General features: G+C 49.7%; 1 long non-coding RNA gene across 1 annotated transcript; it reads right to left on the reverse strand.

Moving 5' to 3' along the window:
• Positions 1-9508: 9508 nt before the first annotated feature.
• LOC136635664 (uncharacterized) lies at positions 9509-11520 on the reverse strand. The gene is made up of 2 exons (XR_010793407.1): positions 11432-11520; positions 9509-9914 (listed from the first exon to the last, which is right to left on the reverse strand). It is a non-coding gene; the product is annotated as an uncharacterized lncRNA (long non-coding RNA).
• Between the last annotated feature and the right edge of the window lie 1482 nt (positions 11521-13002).

A 13002-nucleotide genomic window follows, 5' to 3' on the forward strand; every position in this document is an offset into this window, starting at 1 on the left:
ACGGAGCTCAGGTGTGTGGATTTCTCTCTCATTTATTATTCCATTTTTTAGCTCAACACTCCAGGGATCTCAGGGTGACACAGCTGTCGTTGTCCCCCCAGACTTGATGCTCTCAGTATGCCTGAGAGATAGGAAAATCAGTTCCCTGATTGCAAATTTGATGCTCTGAATATAGTAGGAAGCAGCTTTCCAAATTTATGCTCTATCGAGCTTGGTACTCCTGGGTTTCACGCAGAGGAGTGTCTTTCCCCGTCCTTTCTGGGCAATGCTGCCAAGGATGATCATTGTTAAAAGTTTACACATAGTAGCCTGTTCAAAGTGCAGGTCTGTCATATTTCCTCAAATAGAGTCACATACCATGGGAGCATCATCTAATAGATTAAAAATAAAATATACCTTGAAATGAATGGAGACCCACCTGAAATTGGCTTGCAACCCACCTAGTGAGTTTCAGCCCCCCAGTTTGAGAAACATTGGCCTAGCGGATAGCGAATTTGCAGGTAACAAACCACTGATCCTATGTGATCAATGGGGTTAAGTGGAAGGGGTACCTTATCTCCCATCGGAAGAATCCAGGGGAGACCTTCAGAAAGCTATCAGAGTGCAGCAGAAAGGGCCAATATATCTCTGAATGCTGCAGAGGCCTTCCGGAGGCTATAGGGACCTTCAGAATGGCACCTCTGACTAGTGTGGACCCCTTTAAAGTCTTGTGCTGGTCACGGGCACCATTGTGAAGGTTCCCGCTGCCTTGCAAAGGTCCTTACATAGCAGATAACAAAAACAGAGGCACGGATAACAAGGAGTAGGTAACAATTTTGCCCCTTGCAAATATGCACAGAGTGAATTTGTGTGTAAAGAGAACCAATTGTAACTTTTGTATTTCACTCAGTTATAAAATAACAGTACAATCCTACATGTGTCCGCACAGACCTAAATCCCTTTGTGTTGAAATAACTTACTCCCAGGAATACATGAAGAACGTCACAGCCGTCAGGTAGAGATTTTAGGTTCTTGCCCAAACCACACAGAAACCATATCAAAACAGTGGCATTTTATTGAAAAAGGTTAAATTACATTGCCGTGTACACATCACACAAGGTAGTGTGTTACTTCATGGAAATCATTACAAAACAGTCATTGACTGTGAACCCCAGGCATAGCTACACATGCTCACACAGGCATACAGAGGGGGGAGGATGCAGTGTAGTCTGCCTGCATGCCCTGAGGAAGATCAGGGGCGAGCTTCCAGGGTGTACGTGCTTGCTGTGAAGTGGGACTGAGGAGGAGGACTTGGAAAGGTGAGTGAGAGAGAACCTGAAAGGTGAGTGAGAGAGAGCCAGGCTGGCCTGGCTAGGGCTTGGGAGATGCTACTGACCAGCTGAGCAAGTTCTTGCAGGAAAAGCCACAGACCCCACTAGAAGGTGAAATGGCCTAGTCTACGAAGGAAGGGGCAACCCTAGGCACCCAAATCCCATAAGGTGCACAGATGGGAAGAGAGACTGGAAAATCAAGAGGGAGAAAGAAGAACCCCCCGGCCTCTGTTGTTCAAGGAGACCACAGCTCCCTTCATACACAAAATAAATCTTTCCAGACTCCAGAACATGTTTACCCTATTAATCGGTGACCAGGGCGGGCAGCAGAATACTACCCCCCGCTCTTGGGATCCTGAGAGAAGGCACCACTTCTGAGAATAGGATTGATAAAGGCTATCCTCCTGAGATGTCCAAGACCGGCTACGCCAGCCCTACCCTTCTCTGTGTTTTGTCCCAGTTCCTCAAAATGCTATCCAAATACCCAGACATTTCTCACCCTCCTTCCTCTTGCCGAACCTGCTCCATTGAAGTCTGGCGGTGACTGGAATCTAGCTCGGTAGCTTTCAGGATAGGGCTGGGATGGGAAAGCAGGCAATGGCATAAGACATCAAACCCAGCTTGCCACTGTCTTCTGCCCACCCTGGCCTGAAAGCTTCACAGCCATTCACATGCACAACCAAGGAAGAAGTTGGATTGGGGGAGTAGAGACCAGCCATGTGTGAAAAGATTTACTGCTTCTGGTTAGTGTTTTAGATTTAGTGATTTAAGAACTTGGCTTCCTTTGCCCTGGTCCTTTTAGTGGTAAAGAAATGAGTAGTCCCGTCCCCCCACAACACTCTCAAACTGAGCAAGGAACACCTCCTGACAACTGCCACTCAGCTTGAAAGAGGGGTTTTATTGCCTCCCCCCCCCCCCCCACACACACACAAAATCTCTTGGAAATTTTTTTCAATGCACAAAAAAGTGACCACACTAAGGGACTTTTTTTGTGCCTCCCAACAGTGGTAGTAAAATGTACAAGAACAACAACGCTATTTACAACCAATAAATATTGAAAAAAGAATTGTTTTGTTTCTTTTTGCAAAGCATCTGGTCATCTGTCCCATAGTCTACTGCTCCTTCCTACTGGAACCTTCCTAAGCCCTGTGCCTTCCTAAGGTTCCAGTCTGTTTGCACACAGTGGAAAACAAGAGTGGCTTGTTTTTGCAGGTCAGCCTGCAAATACATCCTTTGCTTTACACACAACCAGGCCTACTCAGAAGTAAGTCCTTATTTTGTTCAATGGGGCTTACTCTCAGGAAAGCGTGGTTAGGACTTCAGCCTCTGGTGCCTGGACAGAGCACTGCCCTCTAGAGTCCTGCAGGCAGCACTGCAGCCAACTTCCAACCATTTCTGACCTGCAAGATTCAGCTTTCTCAAGCTTCTGGTGCATCTGAGGGACTTGGAAGATATTTAGAATTGGCCATGCGTCCAAAATGTCCCAGCCCCACAGCGACACACGTTGGTGCTTCTGTGCCATTCACCTGGGCAGGTGTTGCCTGTGATCCCAGAAGCATCAGGAGGCAGAGCAAGGAGATCAGGGCTCCCTCCATGACCCTCTTCATGGCAGCACAGGGTGTCTCTCCTCTTCCCACTTCAAGCTTTTAAGAGCTGCAAGGAGCTTTTTGGGGAACAGGAATTGCAACACCCCTGCAGGGAACAGGAATTGCAACACCCCTGCAGTTTGCACCAGAGACGGACTTCTCGGTGCCAAGAAGCAAGAGTCAGGCAGGGTTCTGTTTATAAATAGATGAGACGCACCCACATGAGGCTGAATGGAGACCCTGTGCCTTTTCTCCAAGGAAAGAAAAGGATTGGGGGGGGGGAAGACTTCAAAGTCAGAGATGGTGGGATGGAAAAGATCAAAGGCTCTGGTTGGAGCTTCACATCAGGCTGCTTTTTATCTGAAACTATATCAAGTGGAAGGCTCCACAACACATGCAGAAGGTCCTGAGTTTTGCGGCACTTGTTGCAAGAGACTTTTTGGTGCACGTTGCTGCCAGATCTTCTTGTCTCTACAAGAAATAGTTTCAAAGGCTCCAAGTGGAAGAAGAAGGGCTTGCTCCTGGAAGCAAAATCTTGTGGTCCAGAGTGGAACACAGCTTGGCTAAGCAGGGCCGAGAGGAGTGGGGTTCCCTGGGCACCTGGAAGGGCCCCAGGCAGCTGGGGAGAGCTCAAGGGACATAGGAACTGTTGTGGCTATTGCAGAAGATTCTCCCTCCAGGTTTGAGGGACATCGGTTTCCAAAGGGAACTTGCCAATTAAAGAGCTGGGTGGCATCCCTGACATCCACCTGTCACTCCTAGGCATGGCCACAAGAGGGCAGACTACTTTGTTCCCTATTTGCCAGCCCTTTCGCACTTCCAGTAGCAGCCACAGGAGGGCAGACTTCTCTGCTCCCTATTTATTTGCCAGCCCTTTTGTCCCCCCCGTCGCAGCCACAAGAGGGCAGACTTCTCCGCTCCCTGTTTATTAGCCAGCGCTTTTGCACATGCTTGCGATCTGTAGGAGCCCAGCTCCTTGCAAACTGCAGGAGCTGAGCTCTTTGATTTTTGAATAGTCTCTGGACTCTGGGGCAGTGAGTTATCTGATCTTTTCAGGTGGGTCCCCATTCATTTCATTCATTCATGTGCATTTCTATTTTTTACCTTTATTATAATTATGTGCATTTTTATTTTTAGTTAATTAGACTTGATGCTCCCATGGTGTGTGACTGCATTTGTGGGCATGTGACAGATCTGTACTTTTTAAAAGGCTATTGTGTATACAGTATGCTTTTAACCATGATGGTCTTACTCCCAGATAAGCATGAATAGGATTGCAGACTTTGGGATGTCTGGGAATTTTTTTTAAAGATTAGCAACTGCTTGGGGGTGCAGTCCTATGCACACTTGCCTGGGAGCAAGCCCTATTGACTATAATGGGACTTGCTTCTGAGTAGATATGCACAGGATTGGGCTGTAGGGCTCTTTAATTTAAATACATTTTTACACTTATACTTATTAGAAACATTTAATTTACTTAATTGGTTTGATTTGATTGTGTCATATGGTGGGTGTTAACTTTTCCTGCTTGATGATGTCACTGGTGGCTATGACATCACTCCCAGGTTAATGACGTCACTTCCACTTTCCTTAGTTAATGGGTTTGATTTTGTCTTATGGGGAGGTGTTAAAAGGTTTTCCTGCCTGGTGACGTCACTGGCAGCTATGACATCACTCCCAGGACAATGTCGCCACTGCCAACAGATTGTCATCTAAAAAGTGGGTCCTGGTGCTGACCCACTGCTCTAGCCATACCTGCTCTGCCTACTTCTCTGTAGACCTGCACAGGCTGGTGCTGCAAGTGGGAGAGCTCCAGGTGAAGCCCCCAGCCCTGGAGCTCCATCCAGCCCCAGCCCAGTCCTGGAGGCCTGGCAGTCCCAGCCCTGGACAGCCCTGTCCCTCTTCGGCTCCCTTCGGCTATTTCCGGAAACACTCGGCCACACTCGGCTCCTGGTCCCCTTCGGCTCTTCCCGCTGTGGAGGCGAAGAGGGACGAAGCCGGAACGCGGTCATTGGCTGGGCTCGTCCCGCCCGCTTCGGCTCTTTCCGGAACCATTCGGCCGCGCTCGGCTCCTAGTCCCCTTCGGCTTTTTCCGCCCTGGTGGCGAAGAGGGACGAAGCCGGAACGCGGTGATTGGCTGGGCTCTTTCCGTCGCTTTCCGACTCCTGCTGCGGTGACGTCACCCCCGGGTCCGCCACAGTCGGTGCCTGAGGGGGGGAAAGGGGAGGCTGTGAGGGGCGGCGGCGGGGAGTGGGAGGCTGAGGTGGTGGCCCTTCTCCCGGCAGACCCGGTGAGGCTTAGGGTTGGCCTTGTGGGACGAGGCTGTTGTGAAGCGGGGGGGGGGGGGGAGAGGAGAAGAGAAGGGCGCGCGCCCTCCTGTGGCGCCGGCTGGTACTGCAGCCTCAGCCCATTGCTATGAATGAAGTGTCTCTTGCTGGGGCAGGTGGGCGCGTGGGCCGGGCATGGGCTGCAGGGCTTCTGCCTGGCACTGAGCTCTCCCCCCCCCCCCCGGGCTCAGTGGGGCTGAGTCTACCCACTGCTGCCCACCCCCTAGGCGTGTGCACTCCTGATCCCTGTTGGCAGGTGCCACCCAGTCAGTGCCAGGCACCCCAGTCCAATACTCATAGGACCCAGGTGGCAGGCGACGTGCTGGAGGGCGAGCTGGCATCCCACTCCAGAGCTGAGAAGCAGTGGAAGGACGTCCCACCCGCTGTAGAAGGCAAGGACAGTACGGCGCCTGCCCGTGGTGTGCGAGCTCCTGTGCCGTGCCAGGCTCAGCCTCCTGGCCCAGGAGAACTTCCCTGCCAAGATCTATCATGTCTATACCTTGGCCATGAGATGAGAAGCCCCCCCACTCGCTCTCTCCCCCGAGTGCAGAGATGCGTCCAGAAGACCTTCAGGGCTGAGAGTCTGAGATGGATCAAACTAAAGAGACGGTTTTTAAAAAGTGGGGAAGTGTCATGACTGTTGTTGTTGGGACTGTTTTTGGGGTGGGGTGGGGAGGGGCGAAGAGTTGACTTGGACTTTGTCGTCTTCCAAGCTGCTGTTTGGGTTTTGTTAGAAGAAAAATCTGCTAAATACATTCACAGCATTGCAGGGTTCTTTTTGTTCTTTGAACTGTGCTTAGTTGTAGGGGTGAGTGGATTCTTCCCCTTAACTGTTCTGAGCCTTTGGGGCTCAGAACCCATCCACATGGGTCGCATACACAAAGGAGACTGAACTCTAGTTCTGTGCCTCCAGGAAATAGCAATGTATGTACCACCTAAGCCAGATGACATAGATTGCTGGGCCTGTCTTCTGGAATCCATCTTGGGGAAGGGTCTTGTTGTCTTCAACCCATCCATGCTGGTTCCAGGGACACTGAGCCTCTGGGGTGTGTTTACACAGGATTAGCTAAGACTGGAAATTGCTTCCCTGGGGTACATCTGCAGCCCTAAGAGTCACTGGGGCTAGTGGGAAAGTACTGGAGCCCTCTTTTAAGAGGGGGTACCCAGATTAATGGGCTAAGTCCTCCAAGGGTGTTTGGTGTGAACCTCTAGCTGGTGGGGTGCTGTATCCAGGGCCAGAGGTGTGGAGCTCTGGTAGCTGTCCAGAGACCTAGTGGTTGTGGGTGCCAGTTCCCAAATGGGCTGTTTGTCCTCTCCTATGCCCAGAGGCTGCATGAGGCTCAAGTGTAAGTTCTGAGAAGGTTTCCCCCATCAGGCCTGTCATGGTATTTCATGTGGGTTTTTATTTTCTCTTGCATTGGTACCAGAGCAGATGGGGCTCCTTGGGTGTAAAAGATTCAGGTGCAAATGGTTGGTTCATTAGGGAAGAGGCTTGCAACACTTAGAGAACTGTTGTGGAAGAGATCTAAGGGAGAGGCAGCCTTCCTTCCTTTGGTGCTGTGAGTAACTGAGAGAAGCTAAACTAATTCTGCTAGTGAGAAAAAGTGTATTAGGGTTTGATCTCTTGTTTGGAGTTGTTTTTGGGAAGCTCCCAAAAGGGTTTCTGCCTGGGGGGGTGGGGAGTCCTGCAGGTCTGGCAGCCTCCTCTAATGTGGGAGCTTTTAGCCAGCTGCCTGCCTGGAGTGTGTAGAAGCCCTTTTTGCTCTTGATTCCTGGTGGAGGCATCAGAATAAAGTGTGTGTTTCTTATTCCTTTGTCTTTGGGTCTGACTGATGCATCTGGGAACCTTAAAGGGGAATACGAGAGAGAAAGTCCAGAGAAGCTGCTCAATAGCTTCTTGTGCAGGGAAGGGGAATCTGGCCCAGGGAACCCCTCCAAGGGTGCTCCTTGTTGGGCTGGTGGCAGTGGGGAAGCTTAAAGGGCCCTACTAACTGGATCAGAGGCACTTTTTCCATTGGGTTCTCTTCTTTCATTCAGCAGGGGGAGACTGAGTGACTGACTGGCCCACCCGCCCCCAGAGCCTTTTCTATTGGCTGCCTGCTGGTGCTCTTTTGCATATTTTAAAATAGCCCTTTTGGGATTGGGATTCTGTAAACCACTTTTTGAGCTTTCTGCTGAAAAGCTATCTGTAAATACTGTTAATAAAAATAAAAATTAAAAAAATAATAAAAAATAAATAAAGTAAAAGAGAGAAATTGAAGCTGCTCAATGGTTTGTGTTGCAAGGAAGGGGGATTGAGCCCAGGGAGCCCCTCCAGCAATGCTAGTTGTGGGGCTGGTGTCAGTGGGGTAGTTACCTAGGGGCTTATTCTCCCCCCCCCCGAACCCTGAGAAGGCAGTAGAGCACAGAGGGGGAAAAGGCAGACTGTGGTTAACATCTATTTTTTATTATTTTTATTTTTTTTAATTTATAATTTTTAAAATTTTTTAATTTTTATTTTAATTTTATTCCCCATCACTTTTTATGTCCTTTTCTGTGTTTTTCCTGAGAAGAGCCACTTGCTGTGGCTCTTACTTTTTTTTTTAATTCCTCCCCAGCCACTTAGAAGACAAAACTCCGAGGAGCCCTGCATCGCTCGTCCGGCGCCGTGGCTCAGTGAAGTTGGCGATCACTGATTTTGTAGCCTGCGTGAGGCAACAGAACCGGGTTCGATCCCAGCCGAGGGCTCGGCCGAGTGACAAGTGCTGGTTGTTACTGGATTATGGGTCCTGCCACCTGTACAGCCTTGGGCAAGTTGTACAGCCTCAATTGGCCCACTTGGCAGGACCCCAATTGGGGCTAAACAACTTAGAACCAAGAGAACAGGTAGGGGCCCATAAGTCCAGAAACATCCGGCCTTTTTTGGCACTGCCGGCAAGGGGGGGGGGCAGCAAAAAAAAAAAATCTCTTTTTGGCTTCGGAGGGATTCGAACCTCCGACCTCACGCTCCATAGCCCTGCGCTCTCTCCATTAGGCTATAGAAGCACTTGTGCTCAAGCTGCTCGGAACTAATATATAAGGTCTTGAGCCCAGCTGGTGGCCATCAGCGCCTCAAGTATTAGTTCCGAATGCTTGGAGCTTCAGAGCTGCTATGGCTCAATTGGTAAAGCGCTAGTCTGCGGAGCCAAAGGTTGGGCGTTCGAATCCCTATGGAGGATAGTTTTTTTTTTTTTTTTTTTGGTGGGGAGGTGCTCCATGTCTGCAAAATATAAAGATTAGCTGCCAGTTGCCAAAAGGGGGGTCTGTTGAGGCTGCAAAACTCCTCAAAGTTCAGTCCCAGGCAGGCTTTTTTTTTTGCCTTTTATTTTTTCAAACTCTCAGGCAGGTGTTGAACCCACAGCCTCCAGTAGGGGGCTCACTCCTGGAGCTACAGCAGCAGTTCCCAGCCATGGAAGGTGTTCTGAACCCTCCTCCCTGAAGAGTCCTGTAGGAGATACATGCACATAAGCATCAAAGACTATGGGAGGAACCTATTTGGAGCCCTCCCTCTGAGCACAAGAGGGCAGGACAGTGAGAACCTGGCTCTGCTTCCCCCCCCCCCCACTGAGATGTCCAAGGCAGAGACACCCAATGGGGGTGTCCTCTTCCCTGCAACCGACTTTGGAACCCCTTTCAGTTTCCAGTCCCAGCCATACAGGAGCTAACACTGGAGGGAGGGGTGGGTGGGTGTGTCCTACCTGCCTCTTTCCATGAAGAATTCCTATGCTGCGACTTCATCCCAGAGCAGGGAGGTGATGGGGCCAGATGGCAGCTCCCTGTCTAATAGCATCATCACCATAGCAATACTTGGGACTACCCCCCCCCCCCAAGACTCAGTACTCTCAACCCATCCACTGCCTGGTCTGGTTCCACAGTCAGTTAAGCCCCCATAAGTCTTAATGTGAGCCTGGCAATGATGTACTGGGGGGGGCAGCTAAGGGGACAAGACCTACAAAAAGCCTCGCTGGGTCAGGACAAAAGCCCACCCAGTCCAGCTTCCTGCATCTCACACTGGCCACTAGCTGGCTCAAGAAGCACACAGGACACCCTTGCATCTGGCTTTCAGAGAGAGCCCAAGCCTTGTAACCTGTGATGGGCTTTTCCTCCAATCCCCTTTCAAGGCATCTAAGCCTTCAGGTGCCATCACATCCTGGGGCAAGGAGTGTCACAGACTAATTTTAATTTACATTCTGAATGCCATAAGAACATAAGAAACACCCTGCTGGATAAGGACTACAGAAAGATACATACAAATCACAGCATTCACTGGTGCCAACATATAACTTTAATAATGGCCTCGGGAGGCCTGCGGTAGGTTATCTGTTTGCCGGAAACTCAGAATATCAGGAAGGCTTGTTGTATACAGTCCTCCAGCTCTATGTCGGCTGGGCAGGGCACCAGACACTCTCCCTCTCTGACCAACCTTCCAACGATACACAGTTCTGTTCCAGAGCCTGAGCTGTCAAAGAAGTGGAAGCTCTTCAGGTAGAGGTGGGCGAGGGATTTGTAGGAGGGTCACTTGCTGAGTTCAGCACCATGGGCCATCAGCAAGCGGGTGACCTGCAAGCAGAGGCGGTTGATCATCTTGGCCTCTTCCTTGTCTCCCCCCACCGTCTCTCCAAGCAGGAAGATGACAAAGGCGAAGACGCTGTCTCCATCTTTCGTCGTGGCTCCTGGAGGGATGGAAAGGAAAGGGTTAATGAGCTTTTATTTCTTGCAAACCATTGACAATTACATCCCTCCCCCCTGAATTTTTAAACCATAGTCAAGGGAATGAGATGGGAAACCCAGACAGAGTGGGCTCTCAGAAGTTCCAGCCCATCCAAGTCATGCCCAGGACTTTGTCCGGATTACAATTCTGTAAGATGCATCTTTCTGGGTGGTACAAATAAAGGTATTTGCATACAGTGACTTGCAGTGATCTCTCTTTCCGTTTCCTCCGAAGCAGGTCTATGTCATCAGCCTTTATCTTCTGAACATGCTCCTGGCCCAATCTTAGCCAACTTTCCAGCACTGGTGCAGCTGCAATGCAGCCCCGAGACCTCCCTGACTGCCCTCTCTCTGTAGGATGCCAATCAGTGCTGGAAAGCTGAATGGAGTTGAACCCTACACAGTTGCCACAAAGCTTCCTATGCAGGCAGATCAAGAAAGACACTGTTAAGATTCAGACATGCTGGGCTTGTGATCCCTTCATTCATTGAGGGTTGGGGGCTGAACAGGCGAGCATCACAAATCTGGCTGCAGCCTTCCTAATTGGGGGGGGAAGGAAGAGGGAATCACTGTAGTTACCCAAGAATGGCACAGTCTCTAATTTCTTTAAAACACAGTAAAAGATCCTAAGATTCATTTTTTTTCCTTCACATTTCCTTCTCTTAGTGCCTGCTGTGCTAAGCCCAGGGCTCTATACACAACACACAACTTATGACACATCACTGGCACAGCAAGGAGAAATGACTATGTTTGTTTCAGATGGGAATGAGGCCAACATCCTGAGGTATGAAGATGGCCCTCTTCTCAGGACTGGAAGTACTAGCAAAATTTCTCCTTTTTTCTCCCCCCCCCCAAATCCTGCTTCTCAGCCCGCCCCACCCCACCCAGTTCACCAGACAGCTGCTAAGCTTCTACTCTATTGACAAGTGTCTAAGTCCACCCAGGTTTTCAGGGTCCATTTTAAGGTATACACTTTTCAACTTATAGGTAAGTGTATACACAGTCAGTTTCCTTCCAAGACAAAACAATAGGTGGGGGGGGGGGAGGTTGACACAAGAGGAGATATTCCTCTAGAATACTCTAGATCAGGGGTGTCAAACACAAGCCCTCCCTCTGGAATAACTGGGCTCACAAAGTACCAAATGAAATGAGGTGGACACTTTTTTGCCTCTACCCCTGGCTAGATTTGTACCCTCTTTGGTGCTGGGGGGGGGCTTGATTTGTGTCCCTCTTCAGTCCTGGGGGGGCTTGATTTGCACCCTCTTCAGTTCGGGGGGGGGGTTGGGGTTAGGGCACTGTGACTGCCACAGATGTACTGGGGAAGCTCTTCCTGCATCTCCCCCCAGTAGCTTCCGAGGACGATCCCCTCCCCGGGTCTGGTGCTGAGAAAGGGAGCAGCACTTCCCCCCCAATCACGTGCAGTTCAGAGGCCTCCACAGTCCCCCCCCCGCCCCTTCCCTGGACTGGAACAACCCCAGACCTGTTGCCTGTCCTCATCTGGAGGCTCCACCCGGCCCTGCAGCGACCCAGCCAGGCGTTCCCACGTGCTACAGCCACCCGTGTCCAGCCCCCCCGGCTCACCTCCAAACGCTCTGGACGCTCCGCGCCGCTGATTGGACGAAGCGCGCAGGAGCAGAACGCCGCATTGTGACGTCACGTGAGAAAAAAAGTTGCAAGCAAAGGGAGTGAGCCCTTCTGCACCTCCAGCCGCGGCCACAGGAGGGCGGACTTAAGTCCCTGTTAATTTTCCAGTCCTTTAAATATATAGAGGATGAACAAAACAAAAACAAAAAAGCACTTTTCTCAGTTGATCTTGGAAGCTAAGTAGGGTCAGGCCTGGTTAGTACTTGGATGGGAGACCACCTGGTAATACTGGGTGCTGTGGGCTTATACCATAGTCTTTCGAGACTGAAGGTTGCCAACCATTTGCCAGCCCCTCTGCAATTCCAGTCGTGTCCACAGGAGGGCAGACTTTTTAAGTCCCTGCTTATTTGCCAGTCATTTAAATATATACAGGATGAACAAAAAAATAATAATAAAAGAGCACTTTTAAAAATCCCTTTTTTAATGTCTATTTGCCAGCCCTTCTGCACTTCCAGTTGTGGCCACAGGAGGGCAGAATTTGTAAGTCCCTGTTTATTTGCCAGTCATTTAAATATATACAGGATGAACAAAAAAAAAAATAAAAGAGCAATTTTAAAAATTTCTTTTTTAATGCCTGTTTTATTTGCCAGCCCTTTTGCACTTCCAATAGTGGCCACAGGAGGGCAGACTTTTTAAGTCCCTGTTTATTTGCCTGTCCTTTAAATATGTATAGGATGAACAAAAATAAAAGAGCATTTGTTAAAATCCCTTTTTTAATGCCTGTATAAATAAATATAAAAATATAATCTGTTTATTTTAAAAAAAGAGCCTGCGCCATAGAGGCCAGCCTGAAACTTAAAAGAAAAAAGAAAAAAAGAACCTGCCCCATAAAGGCCAGCCTGAGAACAGAAAAGTCCGCCCTCCTGTGGCTGCGACTGGAAGTGCAGAAGGGCTCGTATATTAAGGCCATAGAGGCCAGCCTGAGACTTTAAAAAAAACAATCAAAAAAGCTTGCCCCATAAAGGCCAGCCTGAGAAGAGAAAGTCCGCCCTCCTGTGGCTGCGACTGGAAGTGCAGAAGGGCTCGTATATTAAGGCCATAGAGGCCAGCCTGAGACTTAAAAAAAAAAACAATCAAAAAAGCTTGCCCCATAAAGGCGAGCCTGAGAAGAGAAAGTCCGCCCTCCTGTGGCTGCGACTGGAAGTGCAGAAGAGCTCGTATATTAAGGCCATAGAGGCCAGCCTGTTCCGAGATACAGATAGCAGCTGACACGGGCAACATCAAGGGGATGTATGACGGTATCAAGCAGGCCCTAGGTCCAACACAGAGGAAAATTGCCCCTCTGAAGTCTGCCACAGGCGAGGTCATCCAGGATCGGGCGCAGCAGATGGAACGCTGGGTGCAGCACTACTCTGAGCTATATTCCAGAGAAAATGTAGTCACCGAAGAAGCACTGAACAACATTGA

The sequence above is a fragment of the Tiliqua scincoides genome, chromosome 16, assembly GCF_035046505.1.
Source record: "Tiliqua scincoides isolate rTilSci1 chromosome 16, rTilSci1.hap2, whole genome shotgun sequence".
NCBI classification, from domain to species: domain Eukaryota; kingdom Metazoa; phylum Chordata; class Lepidosauria; order Squamata; family Scincidae; genus Tiliqua; species Tiliqua scincoides.